Raw genomic sequence first — 13,842 nt, forward strand, 5'->3', positions numbered from 1 at the left:
ATAAACCTCATTGTAATCAGTGTGGATTACATTTGTAACTCTTTTTTCTTCAACAATGTGCTTTATAAAGAGGAAACTATAGATGTATTGCTCAGTTTACAAAATCTTTGTTAAATCATACTGTGACATTGGCCTCAATGGGAATCACCTGCCTAAATATACAGTAGGTTAAATAACATGTTTGGTTTATGCTATTTTTTGCACTTTGCACAATTCTTTTGCACTGTGAAAATGTCGCCTTGAATATTGGTACAGTATATGCTGCAGGTGATGGTGTTACCAACTAGTCCAGCCCGAGCACCCACCTCTAATGAATTTTCAGTGTACCTGCCATCCGTGGAGCTGGGCTGTGGCCTGGGCGTGACTCTGTTCCTGATGCTGGTGCTGTTCGTGGTCTACCACATCTTCTGGCTGGAGCTGCTGCTGCTCTATCGCTCCTGGTTTGGAACTGACGAACGCTGTACAGGTGGGACACCTACCGTGCTGCGGACACACAGACCTGCTAAGAATAACCAACTAGGGCCATTTGTTTTTCCCGACCACTTGACCTAGCTCCAACGTATTAAACCTGATCTGAAAAAACTAATGTGGTCAGGAAACTCCTGACGCTAATAATGACATCTCTGAAATACATTTTTTTCTTCTTACTGTGTTTCTGCTTCCTCTCATTCAGACGACAAGGAGTATGACATCTACATCTCGTACGCGAGGAACAGCGAGGAGGAGCAATTTAACCTCTTGACACTCCGCAGGGTCCTGAAGAATGAGCTGGGCTATACCGTCTCCGCATCTTCTATTAGGGACAGCCTTCCTGGAGGGAGAGTGAGTATGGTCTATTTCAGGCACTGATATCAGTATGGAACAGCCTAACAGCGGATAAGGAGTGTATGAGAGAAAAGGGGAACAGTGTGTAAGAATGAACCAGTGGGTAGAAATGTGCAGGAATTGTTAGGGAGATGATTACAGACCACAGAGATTTTCCTGACCACAACCCGACCAGGAAAACTCTAATAGCCTAACAAACCAGGGCCTGGTGTTTTCCTGGTCATGTCACATGGTCAGCAAACCTCCCCTGGCCCTAACAATGGCCACATGCTATTACCATTAGAAGATTCGGAGGATTGGCCTGAATGAAGGCGCTGTGCTTGAATCACTGATCTACAAATCATCTTGCATCCAAAATGACTCATTATGTGATCAAGATTAGTGAATCTGCATAGCCCTTTGCTCAGTCCGACCTCGGAAGCGCTGCACATTGAGTGAGTCGGTGTGATCCCCTTTCCCAGCCAAAATGACGAGACGCTGACCTTGTGGGCCGCAGTCGCCGCGCCCTGGTGGTGCTCAGCCCAGGATACCGGCCTCCAGGTGGGGGATCCCAGGCCCTGCTGGAGCCTCGGGCAGGGCTAGACAGCATAAAATAGCTGGTGAACACCGCGGGTCATCCTGGTCCAGTATAAGCCCTTGAGGCGGGCGGCTGGGGTGCGCGAGCTGAGGCGAGCGAGAGTAGCCTTGGCATTGGTCCGATGGCAAGGGGACAAATCCAGCGATCTGTCCTCTCTAGGTTCTGGAAGCGACCGTGTGGAGCTGCTACCTGTCAGAAAGGATTAAAGACTAGCTACAGAGCCAAGATAGTAACGCTTTACCACTGCAGAATATAGCTATAGACACAGCGAGCATAAATAACATGGTGGAAGACAAACAACTCGCACTTAGAATACAGAATGGCATAGCATATATGTGACGCACGCACGCACGCCACCCACAAATACACACACTGCCGCTTTACACACCATTGATCCATTATTACACCGTCGCCTTGTTTCCTTTTGTGAATGAGAAACTATCTATCCATTTGTTTGCATTCTGTTAAAATGCTCTTTTGAAAGGGTCTCACATTGTCTCATTTTGTATACTTTCATATGTAAATGTTTTCATCTGAATAAATGCATTTTTTTCATATCTCAGTATCCATTTCATCCATGCTATTCAATTTCATCACATTTTCATTAATGTTTATCATTTATGCATAATTTTTCACATTGACTGTGTTTGGAGTTGTTGTTTGAAATATATTTCTGGAAGGTGATATCTAGCGGATATTGATTATGAAATTTATTATTGCTTTGATCACGAAAAATATACAGGCTGTAATTAGCCTAAACATGCCATAGCAATGACAAATTAGTATGATTAATGTGCACAGTTTTGAGGGGAGTCCACTTGTTAGTGATTAGTACGCTTTCACACCACGCTCCTTTATAGTACATCAAAACTATTCTGTAATTTTATTTGACCATTGGAAAAAATCTGGCTTTTGCAGAATATCAAATCGCCTCTGAATTGTATTTGTCACATGCGCCAAAACACAACTGGTGTGTATCTTACAGTGAAATGCTTACTTACAAGCCCCTAACCAACAATGCAGTTTAAAAAAATACAAACAAGAATAAGAAATAATAGTAATAAGTAGTTATAGAGCAGTAGAAAAATATTATTGAATAAGACTTATATACAGTGGGTGGGCTGGTACAGAGTCAATGTGAAAAGCAACCAAGAACAAGAATTTTAAGAAGTATATGTAGTGGTGGAGTATTGAAGACTTCATGCATGATAATAACAGAGTAGCAGTGTGTAAAAAGGGTAAAAGGGGCAAATGCAAATACTCTGGGTAGACATTTGGATTAGATGTTCAGGAGTCTTATTGCTTGGGGTTAGAAGCTGTTAACAGGTCTTCTTGACTCAGACTTAATGCGGTATGAAGCAGAGAGAATGGTCTTGACTGAAAAAAATATCTTTGGACGATTTTCAGGGCCTTCTGACACTGCCTGGTATAGAGGTCCTGGATGGCAGGAAGTGATGTACCGGGCCGCATACACCATATCCCTCTGTAGTGCCTTTTATTTATTTATTTATTATTTAACTTAGGAAAAGTTTATATCAAGTTCTCATTAACAATTGTGATCTTGGGCCAATATGAGCAAAGCAGTTTGACACAAAAAACAACACAGAGTTACACATGGCGAAACAAACTAAGTCAATAATATAGTAGAAAAATAAGTCTATATACAAAGTGAGCAAAATGAGGTGAAGATAAGGTGGGAGGTAAAGGCAAAAAAGGCCATGGTGCCGAGGTAAAGGTTAAGAAAGGAAATAATGGAATGGATTGAGAGAAGAGCAAAGTAGAAATAGAAGCAATGGGGTAAAGATAAAAACAAACACAGTAGGGAAAGAGGTAGTTGTTTGGTCTAAATTATAGATGGGCTATGTACAGTGGGTGACCCAGAGCTATTCTGATAATGGTGCCAAAAGCTAGTGAGGGAGATAAGTGTTTCCAGTTTTAGAGATTGTTGTAGTTCATTCCAGTCATTAAACAAAGAACCAAGAGGCGTGATGAATTTGGGCTTGAAGACCAGAGATTTGACTTATTAGATAATGCAGGTGGTTGTTGCTATGGTGACCAGCGAGCCATATTAAGGGACCTTTTACCTAGCAGGGTCTTGTAAGATGACCTGGAGCCAGTGGTTTTGGCGACGAGTAGAAGTAGGGCCAGCTAATCAGCGCCAAGACAGGTCGCAGTGAGTAGGGTAGAAGAGGGGCTTTGCGGACAAAACGGAATGGCACTGCATCCAATTTATTGAGTAGGGCATTGGAGGAATACTTGTAATTATATCATTAAGTCATGATCGGTGAGGATGGTCAGTTTTACATTTAGGTATGTTTGGGCAGCATGAGCGAAAAAGGATGCTTGCTATAAATAGAAAGCCAATTTCAGATTGGCTTGATTGAGATGTTTGATGTGAGTCGGGAAGGAGAGTTTACAGTCAACTGAGACACCTAGGTATTAAATACAGCAGACTTAAGTCAGAACCGCTCCAGAGTAGTGATGCTGGATGGGCGGGCAGGTGTGGGTAGCGATCGGTTGAAGAGCATGCATTTAGTTTTGCTTGCATTTAAGAGCAGTTGGAGGCCATGGAAGGAGAGTTGTATGGCATTGAAGCCCGCCTGAGGTTAGTTAACACAGTGTCCAAGGGCCCAGAAGTATACAGAATGGTGTCGTCTGCGAAGAGGTGGATCAGAGAATCACCAGCAGCAAGAGCAACAAACATTGATGTATACAGTGACGCCCGAGGATGGAACCCTGTGTCACCCCAGAGACTCCTCCTGCCAGAGTTCCGGACAACAGGCCCTTCCAATTTGACACACACTGAACTCTGTCTTCGAGACGTAGTTGCTGAACCAGGCGAGGCAGTCATTAGGAGAAACCAAGGCTGTTGAGTCTGCCGATAAGAATGTGGTGATTGACAGAGTCGATAGCCTTGGCCACAGGCCCATGAATACAAATTGTACAGTGTTCACAATTAATGGCGGTTATGATATCGTTTAGGACCCGGATGCGGGCTGAGGTGCACCCATGACCAGCTCGAAACCAGATTGGGAACAAGTGTATATGAACGGATTCGAAATGGTCAGTGATCTGTTTGTTAACTTTGATTTCGAAGACCATAGAAAGGCAAGGTAGGATAGATGATAGGTCTGTGGTAGTTTGGGTTCAGAGTGTCTCTGCTTAAAAGAGGGGGATGACCTGCAGCTCTCAATCGCTAGATCCTGGGTAGCACAATATGAAAGGGAGGTTGAACAGGCTAGTAAAAGGGGTTGCAAAAATTTCAGGGATTACTTTTAGAAACAGAGGGTCCAGATTGTCTCGCTTGGCTGATTTGTAGGGGTCCAGATTTTGCAGCTCTTCAGAATACCAGCATCTGGATTTGGGAGAAGGAGAAATGGGGGAGGCTTGGGGCAAGTTGCTGTGGGGGGCGTAGGGTTGTTGGCCAAATGGCGAGCAGGTGAAAAGCATAATTATCAAAGAAAATTGCTTATTGAAATTCTCAATTATTACCTGGATTTATCGGGTGGTGACAGTAAGTCCAAGCCTTCAGTGCAGTGGCAGCCGAAGAGGTGCTCTGGTCTTCCCTATGGACTTTAGTTACCAGAACTTTAGAGTTTGTGCTGCTATGTGGATGCACATTTCTGCCGGAAAAGTTTTTGTTTGGCTCTAATCTGCCTGTACATATTGGTCTTCAACCTCCCGTAAAGTTGCATATCACGGAGGCTATTCGATACACGTGCAGTACGCCACAGGATGTTTTTGTGTTATTTATGCAGCTGTCTAGTTGGAGACCCAAGGCCTATATCTGTTCCTGGTTCAAACATTTTTTGAATGGGGCAAAGCCTATTTAAGATGGTGAGGAAAGCACTTTTTAAAGAATAGCCAGCATCCTCTACTAACGGGATGAGGCTGTTATTCTTCCAGGATACCCGGGCCATGTCGACAAAAGGCCTGCTCTCTGGAAGTGTTTTAGGAGCGTTGGTGGCTTTGAAAGTGGTCGCTTGACCCAGGACCCATTACGGACGAAGGCAATGTTGGAGGCGGTGTGGATCGCTGAGATCCTGGTTGAAGACAGCAGAGGTGTATTTCTGAGGGCAGGTTGGTTAGGATGATATCAATGAGGGAAATGCAGCCAGTGACTTTAGCTTGTACCTGGTAGGTTCATTGATAATTTGTGTGAGTTTGAGGGCATCAAGCTTAGATTGTAGAATTGCCGGGTGTTAACCTGTTAAGTATTAGGCAGTATTTTCACGGCTGTATAAAAAACGCACTCGACGACCTGGTTACTACTCCTGTCCAGTAACTAGAATATGCATATAATTATTGGCTTTGGATAGAAAAACACTCCAAAGTTTCTAAAACTGTTTGAATGGTGTCTGTGAGTATAACAGAACTCAAATGGCAGGTCAACACCTGAGAGATTCTCACACTAAGTGGCCTGTCTGACCATTTCGAACTTCTTTGCCATCTCTATCTTTACAAAGGATCTCTGCTTCAACGTGACACTTCCTACGCCTTCCATGGGCTTGGAGCCCGGAAAAACCTTGAATGTCGTCATCCCAGCCCCAGGCTGAAACACACAATCGCCTTTCTCAAGTGGGCCGATCAAGGGACTGTGGGCTTAGGCGCCAGTGCTCCCGGCCGCCCCGTTCTTTGTGATTTTTCATCTGTTTGCCGGTAAGTGAGATTCCCGGTCGGAATATTATCGCTTTTTGCGAGATACAAATTCGAACATAAAAATTGATTTTAAACAGCGGTTGAATATGCTTCAAGTACGTAATGGAATATTTTGACATTTTTTGTCACGAATTGCGCCATGGCGCGCCGACCCTGATTTACCATTTCGGATAGTGTCTGGGACGCACGAACAAAACGCCTATTCGGATATAACGATGGATTCTTTAGGACCAAACCAACATTTGTTATTGAACTAGTAGTCCTGGGAGTGCATTCTGATGAAGACAACAAAAGGTGTTAAAACTTTTATAATAGTAAATCTGAATTTGGTGAAGCAACTTACCGGTGTCTAAATAGCTAGCCCGGGTGATGGCTGGGCTATGTACTTAGAATATTGCAAAATGTGCTCACCAAAAAGCTATTTTAAAATCGAACATATCGAGTGCATAGAGGAGTTCTGTATCTATAATTTAAAATAATTGTTATGCTTTTGTGAACGCTTTATCGTGAGTGTAATTTAGTAAATTGTTGAGTTCTTTGTTATAATGTTGTATAACACCATTCAAACAGTTTGCAGAAACTTTAGGTGTTTTCTATCCAAAGCCAATAATTATACTCTTGTGATTATCGGCGTAAGGTGTGCTTTCGTGAAGCTTTTTTGAAATCTGGGACATTGCTTGCATTATGATAAGTTTTATCTATAATCCTAAAGTATAACACTTGAATCTTTCATCAAAGTTTATGATGAGTATTTCTGTAAATTGATGTGGCTCTCAATATCACCGGTGTTTTGTAGGCAAAACATTACTGAACATAACGCTAATGTAACTGAGATATTTATTATACTGAAATTTATCAAACAAAACATAGTGAGGGGAAAAAAGTATTTGATCCCTTGCTGATTTTTGTACGCTGTCTAATTGACAAAGAAATGATCAGGCTATAATTTTAATGTAGGTTCATTTGAACAGTGAGAGACAGAATAACAAAACAGTAATCGAGAAAAACGCATGTCAAAATTTTTATAAATTGATTAGCATTTTAATGAGGGAAATAAGTATTTGACCCCCTCTCAATCAGAATATTTTCACTTCAGGTGTGTTTAAACCAGGACTAGCTGGAGATTAGGAGCACACTCTTAAAGGAGGCCTCCCAATCCATTTGTTACCTGTATAAAACATTACCTTGTCCCACAGAAGCAATCAATCAGAATCAGATTCAAACTTCCACACCAAGGGCTAAGACCAAAGACTCCTCCAAGGATGTCAGGGACAAGATTGTAGCCCACACAGGTTGAATGAGCTACAAGACCATTCACAGCTAAGGGAGAAGGTGACAACATTTGCGCCGATTATTCGCAAATGGAAGAAACACAAAAGAACTGTCAATCTCCCTCGGCCTGGGGCTCCATGCAAGATCTCACCTTTGTGGAGTTGGGCAATGATCATGAGATGGTGAGTGAATCAGCCCAGACCTACACGGAAAGGATCTTATTGTAATGATCTCAAGGCAGCTGGGACCATAGTCACCAAGAAAACAATTGGTAACAACACACTACGCCGTGAAGGACTGAAATCCTGCAGCGCCCAAGTAGTTATCCCCTGCTCAAGAAAGCACATATACATGCCCGTCTGAAGTTTGCCAATGAACATCTGAATGATTCAGAGGACAACTTGGTGAAAGTGTTGTGGTCAGATAATTCAAAATGGAGCTTTAACATCAACTCAACTCTGCCATCTTTGGAGGTGGGAGGAATGCTGCCCATGACCCCAAGAACACCATCCCCACCGCCAACATGGAAGTGGAAACATTATGCTTTGGGTGTGTATTTGACAGGACAACTTCACCGCATCGCGGGACGATGGACGGGCCATATACCGCCAACCTTGGGAGAGAACCTCCCCTCCCTCAGCCAGGGCATCGGAAATGGGTCGTGGATGGGTATTCCAGCATGACAATGACCCAAAACACACTGCACACGTAACAAAGGATTGGCTCAAGAAGACACAAATTAAGGTCCTGGAGGCCTAGCCAGTCTCCAGACCTTAATCCCATAGAAAATCTGTGGTGGGAGCCGAAGGTCCGAGTTGCCAAACGTCAGCTCTCAACCTTTAACCTCTCTCTAGTGCATGTGGGACCTAAATCGTCCTTACCTACTCAACAGCCAGTGGAATCCCGTGGGCGCGATATTCAAATACCTTAGAAAATGCTATTACTTCAATTTCTCAAACATATGACTATTTTACACCATTTTAAAGACAAGACTCTCAAGTAATCTAACCACACTGTCCTGGATTTCTCAAAAGGCTTTACAACGAAAAATAGTATCAGACACACCTATTTAAGTTAAGATATAATGTCACAAAACTTAAAATCATTTACAATACTGTCTCTGATGATCTCCTTTCAATGACACAATATGTTACGCTGGTCACATGCATGTTTTGTTCATCAGTTCATATATATCAAAACCAAGCTTTTTACATTAGCATGCAACGCCAGAACTAAGATATCTTTACCCGCAAACAAACTGCGAATTTATTAAATATTTCATTTACAACGTCATTAAATATCATATCAATTATTTTAAGAATTATAGATACAGAATTCTTTATGTCAGTAGTTCGTATTTAAAATAGCTGGCAAAGCAAATTTTGCAATATTTCTGAGTAGATAGTTTGCCATCACGGGCTAGCTATTTGAAACCCACCAAGTTTGCCCTCATCAAACTCAGATTTTACTTTAAGAAAAATTGATTACCTTTGGCTGTTCTTCATCAGAATGCACTTGGTGGACTTCTACTTCATCCACAAATGTTGGCTTGTCTGCACAATCCATAGTTATGTTCAAATATCTTCTGTTTTGTTCTTAAGTGCTCAAGACACTCATCCGAAGGGTGACGAAGGGGTGGACGCATGATCGCCAGATCGCGGACAAAAATTCTAAATATTCCATTACCGTATTTCAGCATGTCAAACGCCGTTTAAAAATCAATTTTCGCGATTTTCTTTAAAAAAAGCGATAATATTCCGACCGGGAAACCCTGTTTTCGCTCAAAGACTCAAAGTTGAAAATGGCCTCTTCATGTGCATGCGAGCACCCATCTCACAGAGCCTCTCCCATGGGCTGCAAAGTCATCATTCAACGCTCTGGCGCCCTGAGTGCCTGTGGGAGCCGTAGGAAGTGTCACTGCTACAGCAGAGATCCTCAGTTTTCTCAATAAAGAGAGTGTAGAAGGCCAAGAAATGGTCAGAGAGGGCACTTCCTGTACAGAATCTTCTCAGGCTTCGCCTGCCATATGAGTTCTACAAACCCCTACAGACACCATTCAAACAGTTTTAGAAATCCCTTTAGTGTTTTCTATCAAAATCAAACAATTATATGCATATTCTAGTTTCTAAGGTAGTAATAACCAGATTAAATCGGCAATGCTTTTAATCCGGATGTGAAAACTGCCCCCTACCCTAGAGAGGTTAATGACTTGGAGAAGATCTGCAAAGAGAGAGGGACAAAATCCCTCCTGAGATGTGTGCAAACCCAGGCCAACTACAAGAAACATCTGACCTCTCTGTGATTGCCAACAAGAGTTTTTGCCAATTAAGTACTAAGTCATGTTTTGCAGAGGGCCTAAATACTTATTTCATTAAATGCAAATCAATTTATAACATTTTTGACATGGGTTTTTCGATTTTGTTGTTGTTATTCTGTCTCTACTGTTCAAATAAACCTACCATTAAAATTATAGACTGATTATTTCTTTGTCAGTGGGCAAACGTACAATATCAAATCCTTTTTCTCCCCTCACTGTACATGTATTGTGTAGCATGAAGTCCTATGAGTGCCATCTGATGAAGATCATCTAAGGTTAGTGATTAATTTTATCTCTATTTCTGCTTTTTGTGACTCTCTCTTGGCTGGAAAATGGCGTTATGTTTTTTTGTGACTAGGCTTAAACCTAACATAATTGTATCGTGTGTGCTCACCGTAAAGCCTTTTTGAAATCAGACACTGTGGCTGTATTAACAAGAAGTGTATCTTTAAAATTGTGTATAACACTTGTATGTTTGAGGAATTTTATTCATGAGATTTCTGTTGTTTTGAATTTCCATGCTTTTGAATTTTGCAAAATTCTCACTGGCTGTTGGGTTTCCAGGTGGGACGCCAGCGCACATTATCCTGGTATCCGTCTGGCCTCATGCCTTGTGAATGCTGGACTCGTTTAACCTGTTAAAGTAGAGGGCAGTATTTACACGGCCGGGATAAAACACCCGATTTAATGCCTGCTTATTACTACTGCCCAGAAACTAGAATATTGGCATATAATAGCTGGTAGGATAGAAAACACCTCAAAGTTTATAAAACTGTTTGAATGGTGTCTGTGAGCACAACAGAACTTATATGGCAGGCAAAAACCTGAGAAGATTCCTTAGCAGTGGAAGTGCCCTTCTGACCAGATCTGACTTTCTTGTCTCTGATTTATTGAAGACTGAGGATCTTTTGCTGTAACGTGACACTTCCTACGCCTCATAGGCTCTAGAAGCCCGGAAAAAGCTGAATGATATCGAGGCAGCTCCCAGGCATGAACACATTCGTCGCTTTTTGGCAAGTGGCCAATCAGAGGACAATGGGCTTTAGCGCGTGTGCACGAAAGTCGTCCCCTTGCTTTATTTTCTTTTCGCCTTTTTACTCTAAACGCAGATTCCTGGTCGGAATATTATCGCTACGCTTAGAAAAATGCGGCATAAAAATAGATTTTAAACAGCTGCTGACATGCCTTTAAAGCACGTGTAATGGAATACGTAGAATTTGTTTGTCACGTAAACGCGTCACAACGCCACCCCTTTCGCCACCCTTCTTGCACTCCTTTTCACCCACGGATAGTGTCTTGAACGCACATAACAAAACGCCCGCTATTTGGATATAACAATGGATTATTTGGGACCCAACCAACATTTGTTATTGAAGTAGAAGTCCTGGGAGTGCATTCCTGGACGAAGCAAACACCAAAGGTAAAAACATTTTTCTTATAGTAAATCGGACTTTGGTGAGTGCTAAACTTGTTGCGTCTAAATAGTAGCCCCAGATGCCGGCTATCTACTGGAGAAATATTGCTAAAAATGTGCCACCCGAAAAGCTTATTTTAAAATCGGACATACACGAAGCATAGAGGAGTAGGTCTGTATCTATAATTCTTAAAATAATTGTTATGCTTTTGTGAACGCTTATCGTGGAGCAAATTAGTACATTTTTAGTAATTCAATTGGAAGCTATGCGGGGGGTATGCTAGTTCTGAACGTCACATGCTAATGTAAAAAGCTGGTTTTTGAGACATAAATATGAACTTGATTGAACAAAACATGCATGCGTATTGCATAAATATAATGTCCTAGGGTTGTCATCTGATGAAGATCATCAAAGGTTAGTGCTGTATTTAGCTGTCTTCTGGGTTTATTGGGACATTATATGCTAGCTTGAAAAATGGGTAGTCTGATTATTTCTTGGCTGGGTGCTCTGGGCTGACATAAACTAATGTTTTGCTTTCGCTTGTAAAGCCTTTTGAAATCGGACAGTGTGGCTAGATTAACTAGAGTCTTGTCTTTAAAATGGTGGGGTAGCATTTCAAGGTATTTGAATAACGCGACCACAGGATTCCACTGGCTGGTGCCACGAAGGTGGACGATTTCAGCCCCGCTCACCCTAGAGAGGTTAAAGGTCTTACTCACATCAGCTGCGGAGAGCGTGATCACACAGTCATCCGGAACAGCTGGTGCTCTCATGCATGTTTCAGTGTTATTTGCCTATAAGCGAGCATATGAGAAGCTACTGCTCATCTGGTTGGCTCGTGTCCCTGGGCAGCTCTCGACTGTGCTTCCCTTTGTAGTCTGTAATGACGGTGTTCTGCCATAACTACTTGAGCGCTGAGCCGGTGTAATACGACCGATCTTAGTCCTGTATTGACACTTTGCCTCTTTGATGGTTCATCGGAGGGCATAACGGATTTATGCTTGAAAGCAGCAGCTCTAGCCTAGCTCAGTGCGGATGTTGCCTGTAATCCATGGCTTTTGGTTGGGGTATGTACGCACGGTCACTGTGGGGACGACGTCATCGATGCACGAATTGATGAAGCCAGACTGATGGTAAAATTCTTCAATGCCATAGGAAGAATCCTAGAACATATTACAGTCTGTGTTAGCAAAACAGCTTTTGCAAAAACAGAATTTGTGGGTGCTCTTCTGCCAAAATGGGTCCCTTAAATAGACAGAATATACAGTATTGTCTCAAAATGAGCCTACCTCTCCTCCCCCATATCCAATGAGCAAAATCATATATGTTTCTTTTCCTTAAAATTAAGTATTTGTGCGATTTAACAGATAAGAAATGTTTATATTTGCGTATTCAATCCAACATTTGATGTAAACAGTCATCAACTAAACGCACATAGTGTATCTTTAAATACCGCAACAGGTTTTATTGAATGTTGCCCATAATGTCATTGTGCCATCCTAGTAGGTTCCTAAGGTGAGTCTCTCTCCCCTAGATGTGTCGGAGGCTGTCCTCAGGTGTATGCAGTCAAGCCACTGCCTGGTGGTCCTGAGCCCAGCCTACCTGACAGAGAAGAGGTCAGCCTGCTGGAGTGTCGCTCTGGGCCTCACATCCAAGCCTCACCAGCCATGCCCACATCATCACCATCCTTAACAGCCTCCCTCCCGAGATCTTCCACTCGGCCTCTTGCACTGAGGCTAACCAGCTACGGCCGCAGTACCGCCACCATCACCTGGAGGGGATCGCCAGTCGAGCCGCCTCCACCCTCTCTTCTGGAAGCGCCTGCGCCTGGCCCTGCCTGTGAGACCGCTGGCTCTGGGGAGGAGGTTTTTGACGACAGCACCTCGTCCCACTCCTGACTTTGGCCACTTTTTGGGCCAGCAGCGCCAGCCGAGGATGCCGCCGAGCCACAGAGACAGAGGGATGGCAAGAGTGCTGCAGGCAGCGGCAGAGGCAGGGGGCGGTGAGGATACAGAGGATACAGGAGGCGCGCAGCAGAGAGAGATTTCAAGGCGGGCCACGGTAAGAACTGTAGAGTGCAGGCAGAGAGAGCCCCGCGGGGCGTCTGGTGGGCGTGCTGTGAAGACCCAGTCACGTCAACCCATAGCAAACAATAACAGACCTGACCCAACCAAGACTCTTCATCCAAGCAGCACAGAGACCAAACTAGGACTTCATTCAAGCAGCACAAAAAGCTCAACCAGGACTTCATCAAATCAGTACAGAGACCGAACCAGAATCATCCAAGCAGCACAAAGACCTGAAGTAGAACTCGACCCAAAGAGTACTGAAACTCCAGCAGAACAACCACATCCTTCCCAGCCAACCACAGAACTCTTACAACTGTGCGTGCGATCTACAAAGTAGATGACAATAAAAGGAACAATATAAGGCTTGGCTGTGCACTGTAGAACACTGTCTGAAGACAGGGGCAACTGCAATAAACTTGACTTACAACTTGCGAAATGCCAAGGACACATCGGATTGGAATAGCAGAGGAGACAACTTAGCTTCTTATGGAGAAATGTGAAACGAAATTTTATGGGTATGTAATGAAAAACATTTGACACTAAATATAGGTAGTCCAGTGGATTTTAGAGATTGATTGATATGCATTGTTGGTTATTTGTTAGGATAACACTGTTTCACATTATCCATTTAGTTATTTGTCTCCCATCTGCTTGTCTGTGTGTGACTTCTTGTTGGGTGGAAGGGGTGGGTGGGTATGTGGGTGGGTG

The 13,842-nt window shown here is 43.1% G+C and overlaps 1 pseudogene; it reads left to right on the forward strand.

The window, feature by feature from the left end:
* The window catches only part of LOC123724083 (interleukin-1 receptor accessory protein-like), a 72,216-nt pseudogene extending 59,253 nt beyond the window's left edge, over positions 1-12,963 (forward strand).
* Positions 12,964-13,842: the final 879 nt, after the last annotated feature.

The sequence above is a fragment of the Salmo salar genome, chromosome ssa09 (genome assembly GCF_905237065.1).
Source record: "Salmo salar chromosome ssa09, Ssal_v3.1, whole genome shotgun sequence".
Taxonomy (NCBI): Eukaryota; Metazoa; Chordata; class Actinopteri; order Salmoniformes; family Salmonidae; genus Salmo; species Salmo salar.